Here is an 11291-nt window from a genome sequence, read left to right on the forward strand (position 1 = left end):
CAAGTAAGTTACTTACTGAGTTTTACTCGCACCATGTTTAACATTTATTTTTTCAGGTAATTTGGAGCTGGCCGTAGATAGGAGCGGACGTTGGAGTGAGGGTCATGGATCAACCTCGTCTTTAACTTACTATATTTTGTGTTAACTTTTTGTGTCCGCTCCCTATTTTTTGTTTTTGAACTAGCCTATATGTTCACTACCTTATTATCTAAATAGTATGTATGTAAAGTTTTTAATTGAAAAAAAAAAAAAAGAAAAGAAAAGATCAGGTCTTTACCTCTATTAACAAGAACACCAACCAAATGTTATATTCCCATCCAATCTTTGTAACTGAATTCAATTGCACAAAAAGACTAGTTGTGCTTTGGAACATTTTTGGTACTATAGTTTATATTTCATTAAAGTTTCCATAGCCATTAAACAACAACTTTACCGCCTCTTATTATTATTACTCTTATGAAACCATTGTTAGAGAAAAGAATTGAGTGTAACTCCACGTGGAATCGATCATTTACTTATTACTTTTGATAGCGTATACTTGCACTTATGAATTTTTATACCATTTTCTAGATACCTTCACAAATGATCAAACATGCTGCCACACCGGGCTAGGGTGCACAACCACGTGTGAGTACAAATGCAACTAAGGGGAGGAAACACACATTGTACTTATGATATGTGGCAGTAGCAGATTGGTTCATTCAACTCCCAAGACATACGATTGAATCCAAAGGTGCGAGGTTCCCTTCGAATTATGTTGTCGTGACATACGGCGCACTTGGAGTGGGTCGTAGGTCACGTGTTGGATGAAGGCCATTGGTTCGAGTCGAGTTTTGGGTCGGGTGCATGACCAATTGTGCGACCACACATGGCTTCTTCTTTGCCGATTGCACGACCGTTTCCTTTGCCGACATGTGTCCTCCTCTTGGCTGGCCGTGTGCTCTATTTCTCTTGTGACATGTTTACTTCTTCCATGTAAAAACCCAAAATTTCATGGACATTTAAACTTTTTCCTTTTTTTTTTTTTCGTAACTTTTGTACCCAACTCAAATCAACTTTTCTCACCAAATTTGTAGAGTTTTAATATATTTTTATAAAGGTATTTTTCTTCATAATTATTATCGATTGCACAATAAAACAAACCCTAATAAAGATGGTCCAAACTTTTGAAACATCGACTTTCCATCCGAATCAATTCCATATTCCTTCATAAAACTTGTGAAATGCCTCCCATTTAAAATTTAAACTGAGAAAAACTTGTAATATGAGAAAAACCGAGAAAAACTCTTCCTTCTCAAACATTTTTTTCTGGATGGATTCTGATTATTCAAAAGCTTAATTCTCCTCGATTTATTGAACATTTCCTAGAAGGAATTTTTTGCCAAATTCTAACCCATGTCGTTTGGAGCGGATTTTAGTTTTCTCTCTACTTCTCTCTCAAAATCCTAATTTCATTTTTTTTCTTTTTCTTTCTTTTTCTTCATGCTTGATAATATTGATTAGGACACTTCGGGTCAAAATGACCATGGTCACTTAGGCTAACTTTTTCTCAATTTTTTATTATTTTCTTTTAAATTTTTCTTGAATTTTTGGGGTTTTTCTAAAAAAAAAAAAAAAAATTAATCTACCTCATCTTGAATGAACCTCTAGGATTCTCAATAAAAGGAAAAATTAGATATTTAATTTCTTACCAGAACTCGTTCATACATAAGTTCATACACAAGATAAGAAATTGACATTGTTCAAATACAAAATAAGAAACAGACTCAAAAGAAACAATCTAAAGTCTTCTCCTATCCTCGATTCGCTCCTAATTAACTAAAAGAAAGAAAAAAAAATATAAAATATAGAGTGAGTAAAACTCAGTAAGTAGGCTACTTGTAGGCTCTAGATCGTATTCTAACGCTAGGATGTTGAATCTTATTGGATTTTTAGGGGCTTGGCACTTAAAACTCATCTGGTTACATGTCACTTTCTCATCTGAAAACTTCCCCTAAAGTGGCCTTCAATTCTCTCCCCGTGAACACATGAGTAGTGCAACTATGATCGTGTCATCCTGCTAGTAAATCCTAGTGCAAGACATCTCATCTAGGTGAAGAAAATAGGAGGCTCTTCATGACATCCTGCTCGTGATACATAGTGTAGGGCATCCCACCTAAAAGAGGAATATGGGTCCCGTAGCACACTACAAGATGGGAGATAAAGGTCACTTTGGACATGAATCCTAGCATTTATTTACCACAGTATGATATTGAATGTTCCTAGGTATATCCTTGACACGTGATTCATTAATGAACCTAAGCTTCAATATTATACCATGAGGTAGTCCCACAACTTATTACGTTTAACTTAGGTAAATATTAGAGGGCAACCTAACATGATCTCATGAGCGTGAAAACTTACTATTACCATGATAGTGTCATTTCAAGGTTGTGTATAAAATTTCAAATTATTTAGGTGTCTTAAAGATCGTAAAACGGGGTTATTATGGAAGAAAAACATTATGGTCATTTTACACTTTTTCTCAGTTTACCAACTTAGACATGTCCAATGGCTACCAAATTTCATATATTACTTTAACATACCATATTATGCTAGTTTTAAAATTTTATAGGCAACAAAATTCATTTAAGGGTCAATATAACGTTATTTAATTTCCAAGAAAAATATCCAGTTTAGGCACTTAACTCATGGTTCCTAATGTTTTTCTTTCATGTATCATTAATTTATAATTGACTTAAGGTATATATTGAAATCCAAGCGATTCCTACAAGTATTTCTTAAGAAAAGTCGAAGATGACTACTTACCTCTTGTCTTGTGGAAGGGACCTCGTTTCTCGAGTTTTCGGTACTCAATTTTCTCCAAATTTTCTCTAATAGCTTCCTTAGAGAGTCTGATATGAACCAAGAGACATCAATCATACAATATACTTCAATGAAGATGTGAAGAAAAGGTTGTCAAAATTATCAAAAGATGTTTCAATTCATGCCACATTGAAGAAGAATGAAGTTTCATGTTATAAATTTTGGGTGGATTAAGATTTAGAGTAATTTAGAAATTTTTGGTGGATTAAGATTTAGAGTAATTTAGAGTGATTGTATTTCATTAATATATTTTAAGACTTTTTATTTACTTTAGGTTACAATTACATAATGGTTAATTGTGGCCATTAAGTATGAATGTTACAACTATTGGGATGCCTTTAATAGTTTCATTTTTAGGCTATATAGCCATGTAGGTTGTATTTGGAAGGAGACTTGGAAAATATAGTAAAAGAAGCATTTGTGCTCTTATTTAGCCAATGGCTAAGTTTCTCTGCAATTCTATGTAGTTTAGGTTGCATATAAAATCATTCAAGCTCGACATGATCAATCTTGCTGTGGAGTGATTCGAATCTCAAGCAAGTGTTCTTGCCTTGAGATATTTGATCAACAAGAATCATTCAAGCTAGACATAATTGATCATGCTTGTGGAGTGATTCGAATCTCAAACAACGTTCTTGCCTTGAGATATTCGATCAACAAGGTAATCCGAATCTTACTCCCCTTGTAGTGATTTCTACATATCAGAGTCTAGTTTCTATAACCATTGAGAATTTTATGAGAATCGGCCAAAAAGAGATTCAATTTGATGAAAAACCAAGGAGATGTAGGTTTTTGGGCTAACATGGTCCGTTCAGTTGGACCGGCCATGTCATCATCTTCTTCCACTCATACGGGAGGAGAAAAACGTTCTTCTCTAGCCTATTCTAAGACATTTTTCTCCTTAATTTCTTCATAAAACTTAAAGATGGAAGGTGAAAGAAGAGTTTGAGATTGATATCTTACCTTTTTGTGGACTAAAGCTTAAAGTTATCGGCTTCTAAAGTTGGTAGAAAACTTATTCCTTTGTGGGAGCAAACCTAGAGAAATTTGGTATTGGGCAAGGCTATTGAGGCACTCTTAGGCCAAGCTTTCTACCCAAAAATTCCTCCATGTACTTCTCTCCAACTATAGGAATGACTTTGGGACGTGACTTGGCATGCTTGAGGCTAATTTTGAGATTTCCTCTTCGATCGGCAAATCGCAAATCAATCCAAATACAAAGTTGAATCCTTTTAGGTAGTTCGAATCGAAGTGAATTAGTCATCGACTAATCTTATCAAATAAACTCAATTCAGTCCCATAAAGCTAATAAAATCCTTAATTTTGAGTATTATGGATTGTAAACCAAGATTCAAGTTTTACTCCAAATCTTACTCGATACTAAATTTCTCTGATTACGCATGTTCTTGGAGTTAATTCTCTTCATGATTTGCTACAAAAACGATCCTTGGATGTGTAGAAACCGATTAGGATGGGTCTCACTTGATGAATTCATTTGTAGCCTCAAATTGGATCTCAAGCTTTTCTTTGAACTCCTTCCATGGCGAATAGGATTGGGGGACTGGGTTTGAGACATTTTGATGCTTCCTTTCTTCTCCAAACTTGTGGGTTAATCTGGTTTAAAAGGTGTAGGATCAAGTTTGAAGGAAATGACATATCATAGCTCTCAAATTTAAGCTGAACTCGATACCAAAAAATGCAAGGCTTGTAACTCTCGATTGAAGGCTCGATATCGCTGGTTTCTTCCCCCAAATAGTTGTCCATTATTCATATTTTATAGAGGGAGGATCCATTGCCTTCGAAACTTCCAGAATTTCCATAATGTCATCTTTGTTTTAAATTTCGATTAGAGCATTGCTGACCTTTGTTTTAAATTCAAAAGGTCGGATGAGATGAGCTATGATCGTTCTAGATTGTGCCTAATTTTAGAGGAGATCTAATAGCTGAATTTTGAGATAAGGTGGAGATCAAATTTGGTCAACAAGGGTCTTTTTGTAATTATCCATATTTTCTTGGCCATTTCTAAATACTTCAATATTATTTTTTCTCAACCCACAATTTTTCTAAAATGTGTTTTACCTCTTTTTGATCATTTTTTCCTTGTTTAGCACCGGAGATTGTTTCTCTATAAGAAATTATGTAAGTTCTATAATAATTAGAAAAAGTTTCATTTTCCCCTATTTTTCCAACTTTCCTTATGTAAATTTCTTTGAGTATTACACAGATATACTCTGGTACAACTATGTTGGAAGTGCCACGGAGCGTGTTCACTTAAAAGAATAATTTTTTAAAACTATGGCATAGAATGAAATGGTGCAAGATGTTGCTCGAAGAAGGAAGTAGGTCATTATAAAAAAGCTTGCTCAATGGTTTGAGACTCAGTGTTCATCATTGCCTGTCAAGTGGTAGTGAAATCTAATGTCATAGTGTTAGGTACCCTATCTATTTTTGGTCATCGTGTTTGAGCATTATTTGATTCTAAATTTACGCACTCATTTTTATCTGTATCATTTGTGGACAAGCCAAGGTAAAATTAGAACCTTTCAATTGTATGTTTGGGTATAACTATCTAACATGATCGATAACAAATGAGTAAAATCTTGTTAGGTATGAGCTTCAAGTTGCATGATGAACATTTCCCTAAGAGTTTTAAACATAGACTTTGATATAATTGTGGGAATGGATTATTTGACTAAAAAACTAAGTATATATATTGTGGTCGTAAATAAGTAAAATTCATATCATTGTACCAATCTAGTTTGAAATCCTAGGATTCAAAGGTTATTTTATCCCTCAAAATGGTGTCATTGTTGAAGGCGAAGAAGATATTCTAGAATGTGGTGTATTGGTTAGTGTCATGGACACCAGATATGCAGAAGCTTATATAAACTTAGTATCAACTTAGTATCAATAGTTAGGGAGTTTGAGGATGTGTTCTTCGATGTTCTCTCTGGCATACCTTTGACATGAGAGTTTGAGTTCAATATCGAACTTGAACAAAAAACAATCCCTATTTCAAAGACCCCATACAAAATGGCACCGACGGACTTGAAAGAACTAAAAATGTATCCTCAAGAGTTATACATATGTTTGAGTGTTTCTCCATGAAGATTACTCGTCTTGTTTATGAAGAAGAAGGATGATCGATACCCATGTTCATAGATATGTATCTTCTTATGTGTACACATTTTTCTTTTTGTAGATTTATTTATATCCTATGAGCTCGACTCTATTAAGAAGATCTACAAGTCTATATCGAGATGAAGTACATTGAGTCTATCTTGAGATTTATGACTTTGATCTGTTTATCCCTGTTGTCATCCCTCTTTACTACTTTGAAGAAAGCAAAGCCTTCAATTTTGTCACCTAACATGACAATTGGATCTTCAATTAAGTTCTCATAAAAGTTGAGACATCTTGTAACTCTCTCGATACGTGGAAGATTATCCAATATATTTGTAATATTCATTACAAGTGCAATTTTAAACCAAGTTTTCACTTGGAAAAATAGTCCACAAATATTAATTAATCGCATATTTCATGCACTCTTTAAAGCAAGGATGATTCCTATGAGTGCTAAACAATTTATATTTCTTCAAGTTATGAGAAACCAAGGAAGAACCTTCAGAGAAAAATCCAAGCCTCCAAAAATGACTATGCTTGAGCCAACGGAATTAGAGCTTAAGCCTCTGCCCTCACATTTCAAATACGTTTTTCATGGAAAGAATAATACTTTGCCAATAATCATCAAAGCCCACCTTAATAATGAGTACAAACTATCTTTGTTGCAAATACTTATTGGTCACAAAAAGGCAATTGGATGGACTATCACATGCTTCTGAATTTTGGAGTGTTGGGTTTGGACAAATTTTCATTATTTTTTTTTTTGTAAGCTTAGAGTAGTATGATAAATTGGAAAATCTGACTATGTTTTTTACGCTCTAAAGGAGTTTTGGGTAAAAGTACAAAACAGATAATCATACGATCATCACTTTAATTTCTTTCTTTATGTGCATGGTTTAGAATAAATTAAAAGGGGAACTAAAACACTTTATGTGATATCTCACATTGGTGAGGGAGGAGAACAAAACACAAGGGTGCAAAAATATTTCACTAGCAAACGCATAATACGGAAAGTCCAAAAACCTTGAGGGGAAGCCCGAAAGGAAAAAAAACATAAAGAAGATAATATCTGCTAGCGGTGGACCTAAACCATTACACTATATAAGGTCGAAGTCAAAGCAAGAATCGAGTACAAGAATATGCAATGGCTTGAGTTTTTGCAGGAGTTAACATTGAATCAAAATTTATACCTCTAACGATGACGTGAGCAACATTTGTTTGAGTCAAAATTTATACCTCTCTGACGACGACATCGACAACATTTATTTCAGCCATGCACAATGTCTGTCCAGCCATTACCTTCCTTCTCGTCCTCTCATTTAGGTTACAAATGCACTCCTCTCATCCGTTGTTAAGGTATAACCACCACCATATTTATGAAAGTTGATAGTTAAAATTGATAGTTGATTAATAAATAAATTATATATAGAGAGAAAAACGTAAACCCTAAATCCTAAACATGTCCACAACTTCTTCGCTACACTTTATTTGGGAGAGGCCCTCTCTATGTTTTACTACACGTTTAGAAAGAGAAAAACGTAAACCCTAAACTCTGTATTGTTTCCTTGAGTAATAATATTTTCAAATCTATTCACATTTTTTAGTGGTAGATATTGTGTCAGTTGGTATTAGAGTCAAGTTGGTAACCAAGGGTTTGATATTATTACTCCACGAGATGAATGGTGGAAGTGCTTTTATGGGAATAGCTATGGAAAAGTTTGTTGGCAATAATTATAACTATTTGAAGTTATGTGTGGAAGCTTATCTACCGGGGCAAGATTTGCGCCATTTAATTGAAGGTGATGACATAGAAATTCCAGCCGATACTCCACAAAATGCTGAATTATGCCGAAAATGGAAGATCAAGTGTGGAAAAGCTTTATTTACCTTGCGAACTTTGATTAGCAAGGAATATATTGATCATGTTCGTGATTTAAAGTAACCAAAGCAAGTGTGGGAAATACTTCAAAAGCTGTTCACTAAGAAAAATACAGCTCGATTGCAATTTCTAGAGAATGAACTATGAGAATGTTCTTAAACCACCCCACCTAAATGGTGGGAAAGTTATAATCAAATAAATTACAAGGATATGGAAAGAGTATTAAATGGAATGATACCTATGATATATCATAAGGCAAATATCTAGATAACATATAAAATATGATATATATGGTAAACTATAATTTAGTACTAAATATCCTTAATACTTCCTCGCAAATTGAGCGTTGGATTTGAACGAACGTGAAGCTTGGATCTAAAAAATTCAAAGAGACGGTGAGAAACACTTTTCGTGAAGGTGTCAACAACCTGGTTCGGAGGAGGCGTAGAGAAACACTTTCTTTGCTGTCGAAAACAGTAGAGGGATTATCGCTCAGCGACGATGCTGCCTTGGCTTCGATGAGAATATATCTAACCCAAGAAGTAGAAGGGGAAACCTAGAGCAAGGGACCAAGACAATGTTGAAGCCGGAAGAGCCGCCTTGGGCGAAGGAGCCAATTTTGGCGAGAAGGCGGCGGCAACTTGGAAGGCGAAGAGGCCAGTGCGGCACCCAGATTCCAAAGGTAAATATCTGCAAGAGGTCGATGGGCTTATCAAGATTCCGTATATTTTCGAAGAGAACGATGATAAGGATCCTGAGATTAGAGTTTCTGTAGAGGATGAAGGGTTGTTTGGGAAGAAAATGAGAGAGGTTATGTTGGCTAAGGGGAAACCAATTGTGTTGGAGAAGGTGTGTTGTATGTCAAAGATCAAAGGAGACAAAATTTTCATTCAAAGCCTTCATATTAGAAGTGAGGAGTCATCAAAGAAGCCATTTAAAGCTTATTACAGGTGTGGAAAACCTAGTCATTTTAAACGAGATTGTCGGGTGAAAGTGGTGTGTCATCGTTATGGAAAGCTAGGTCATATTAAGCCAAATTGCCAAGTTAAAATGTAGGAATCAGAAGCAAATATTGTACATGAAAGTAAAAGTTCTTCAGATACAATGTAATAGCCCAAAAATAAATAAACAAATAAACAAATAATATATATATATATATATATATATATAAAATAGTTAAAATAATAATAATAATAAATTAATTAATTAATTAAACTTAAAATTTAAAAAAAAAAAACAATCTTTCCCTCTTCACTAACCTCTCGTCCCTTCCCATAATTATCCCACAATTATCTCTCTCAACCCATCCATAAAGTAACTGTGAAAAAGAAAAAAAAAACAATAATGGTCAGATTTACTTGAGCAAAAAAAATGAGAATGACCACAGGAGAGGAGATTTACGCGAAGATAGATGTGATCAATAAGGTATATATTAAATTTTCATTTTCTTTTATCCTATTTTTTTAGAAATCACAACCAAGAGTTAGATCTTCATTCAATTATTACAATGGTCCAGCAATCATTTATACGATTCTAGTAAATCAAGTCAGATTAGTAATATTAGATTAAATTTTGATCAGTAGCCAAATGAATAGATTAAAGATAGAATGGCCAAGAAAACTTAACACTAAGATAAGGAAAGATTTGGAAACCGAGATGATGAATAGATTAAGGATAGAATGGCCAAGAAAACTTCTGAATATGAAACACTCAGATAAGGAAAGATTTGGAAACAAAATCCACTAGAAATTTGAAATACATGAGAACAGAATTAGGAGGCAACAGATAAAAAAAAAAAAATTAGGGAATTAAAAACTACAAACCAAATATAAAGGGAAAGGTAAATACAAAGGGTAAATACAGAGAGTATTTAAGCTCAGAATAACTGGAATAGCTGTATCTACTTTCTTATACAACAGTACCCATGAAAAATAAGATTTCTAATAAAAATATAATTATAGATATATAACATTTCAAGACTTTTAACAATGGACCAATGTAAATTAGAGAAATAATGTTGTAAAGTTCAAACCTGAAACTAATGTCATAGGCTCATATAGGTTGACTCGGTTTTCAAAGGACGGAATCGAACTTTCATTAAAAATATATTCATGACAACGACTTAAGCTAGCCAAGTAAGTGACCTTACTATCGGCATGGTTATATTTGATGTTGACACGTGCCCTGTGGTTCTGCACGTGTCATATATATTGATATGTGTGAATTGTTTGTGGATCGATATGCTTCCTATATGTTATGTTATGTTATGTTATAATATTTGGATTGTATGATAATAATTATGGTATGATGTGCTCAAAGATATGTTTGAGATAGGATACGAGAAGGATGCACAAAACAAAATGTAACGATAGGAGTAAGATACGATCATGAAACGTTAAGGTTAGGTTACATACCAGAGTGCTATGGATAGGAGAGATTGATGAAAGAATACGGTTAGGTTATGGGTAGAAAGGGATATGTTTGTGATAGATTGATAGAACGATAGCGTTAGGATACGTTCTTGTGATGATATGACTAAGGTACGTTACGTAATGATATGTCTGTGATAGGTATAAGAACGTTAAGGCTATGGTAAGTTAGACAACGATATGACTATGAAGTGTTTTCGTTATGACTTGTTTATGAAATGATACATTGTATGCTAGATAATTGTGCTTAAGTACGTAGTCATGTGAACGTGAATGTATGGTATGCTATGTATGCTATTTAGTCTGATGTGATGTGTAATGCATGTAACGATATGTTGTTCTTGAATGGTTATGACATGATTGTATGGAATGTTTGAATGTAAACAGCATGAATTGTATGACATGAAATACAGTAAATTGTCTGGAATCATAACCCCGATAGGAATATGTATGAAATGTAAATTGAAAATGAGAAGGACATGAAGCATGGATCGTGACAGGGGGGTTATGTTCATTAATGATAAATGTAGAAGTAGTGGGGACCTCGTGCATTATGTGTGTTCATGCATCTGGGGTTGATACCCCTATCCCATCACGAGGGTACGGACGCGTACATCCAATGGCAGGACAACGATTGTTATGCTTTGCATAGCACTGCCGTGACAGTTACTAGTTTTAACGGGTCCCGGCATAAGAGGCTCCTAGAGTATGCCCACCAGATAAGAAAAGTGGTCCAGCGGTGTGCGAACTAGCTGGTGAGCCCATACTCGCATGTATGAGCTGTGTGTAGAGTATATGGTACACATCCACAATCACCCGTTAGAAAAGTACCATAGGGAAAACGAAACAAAACGAAACGAAACGAAAGATAGGTCCCATCATTTCATTGCATGTGATTGTTGCATTTAACCCAAATAGTGGGGTCACTTACTGAGTATTTCTTTAAATACTCAAGCCATGTGGTACTACATTTTTCAGGTTAAGGCAAGGCATTC

Source organism: Cucurbita moschata, unplaced genomic scaffold (assembly GCF_002738365.1).
Source record: "Cucurbita moschata cultivar Rifu unplaced genomic scaffold, Cmos_1.0 Cmo_Scf00054, whole genome shotgun sequence".
Taxonomy (NCBI): domain Eukaryota; kingdom Viridiplantae; phylum Streptophyta; class Magnoliopsida; order Cucurbitales; family Cucurbitaceae; genus Cucurbita; species Cucurbita moschata.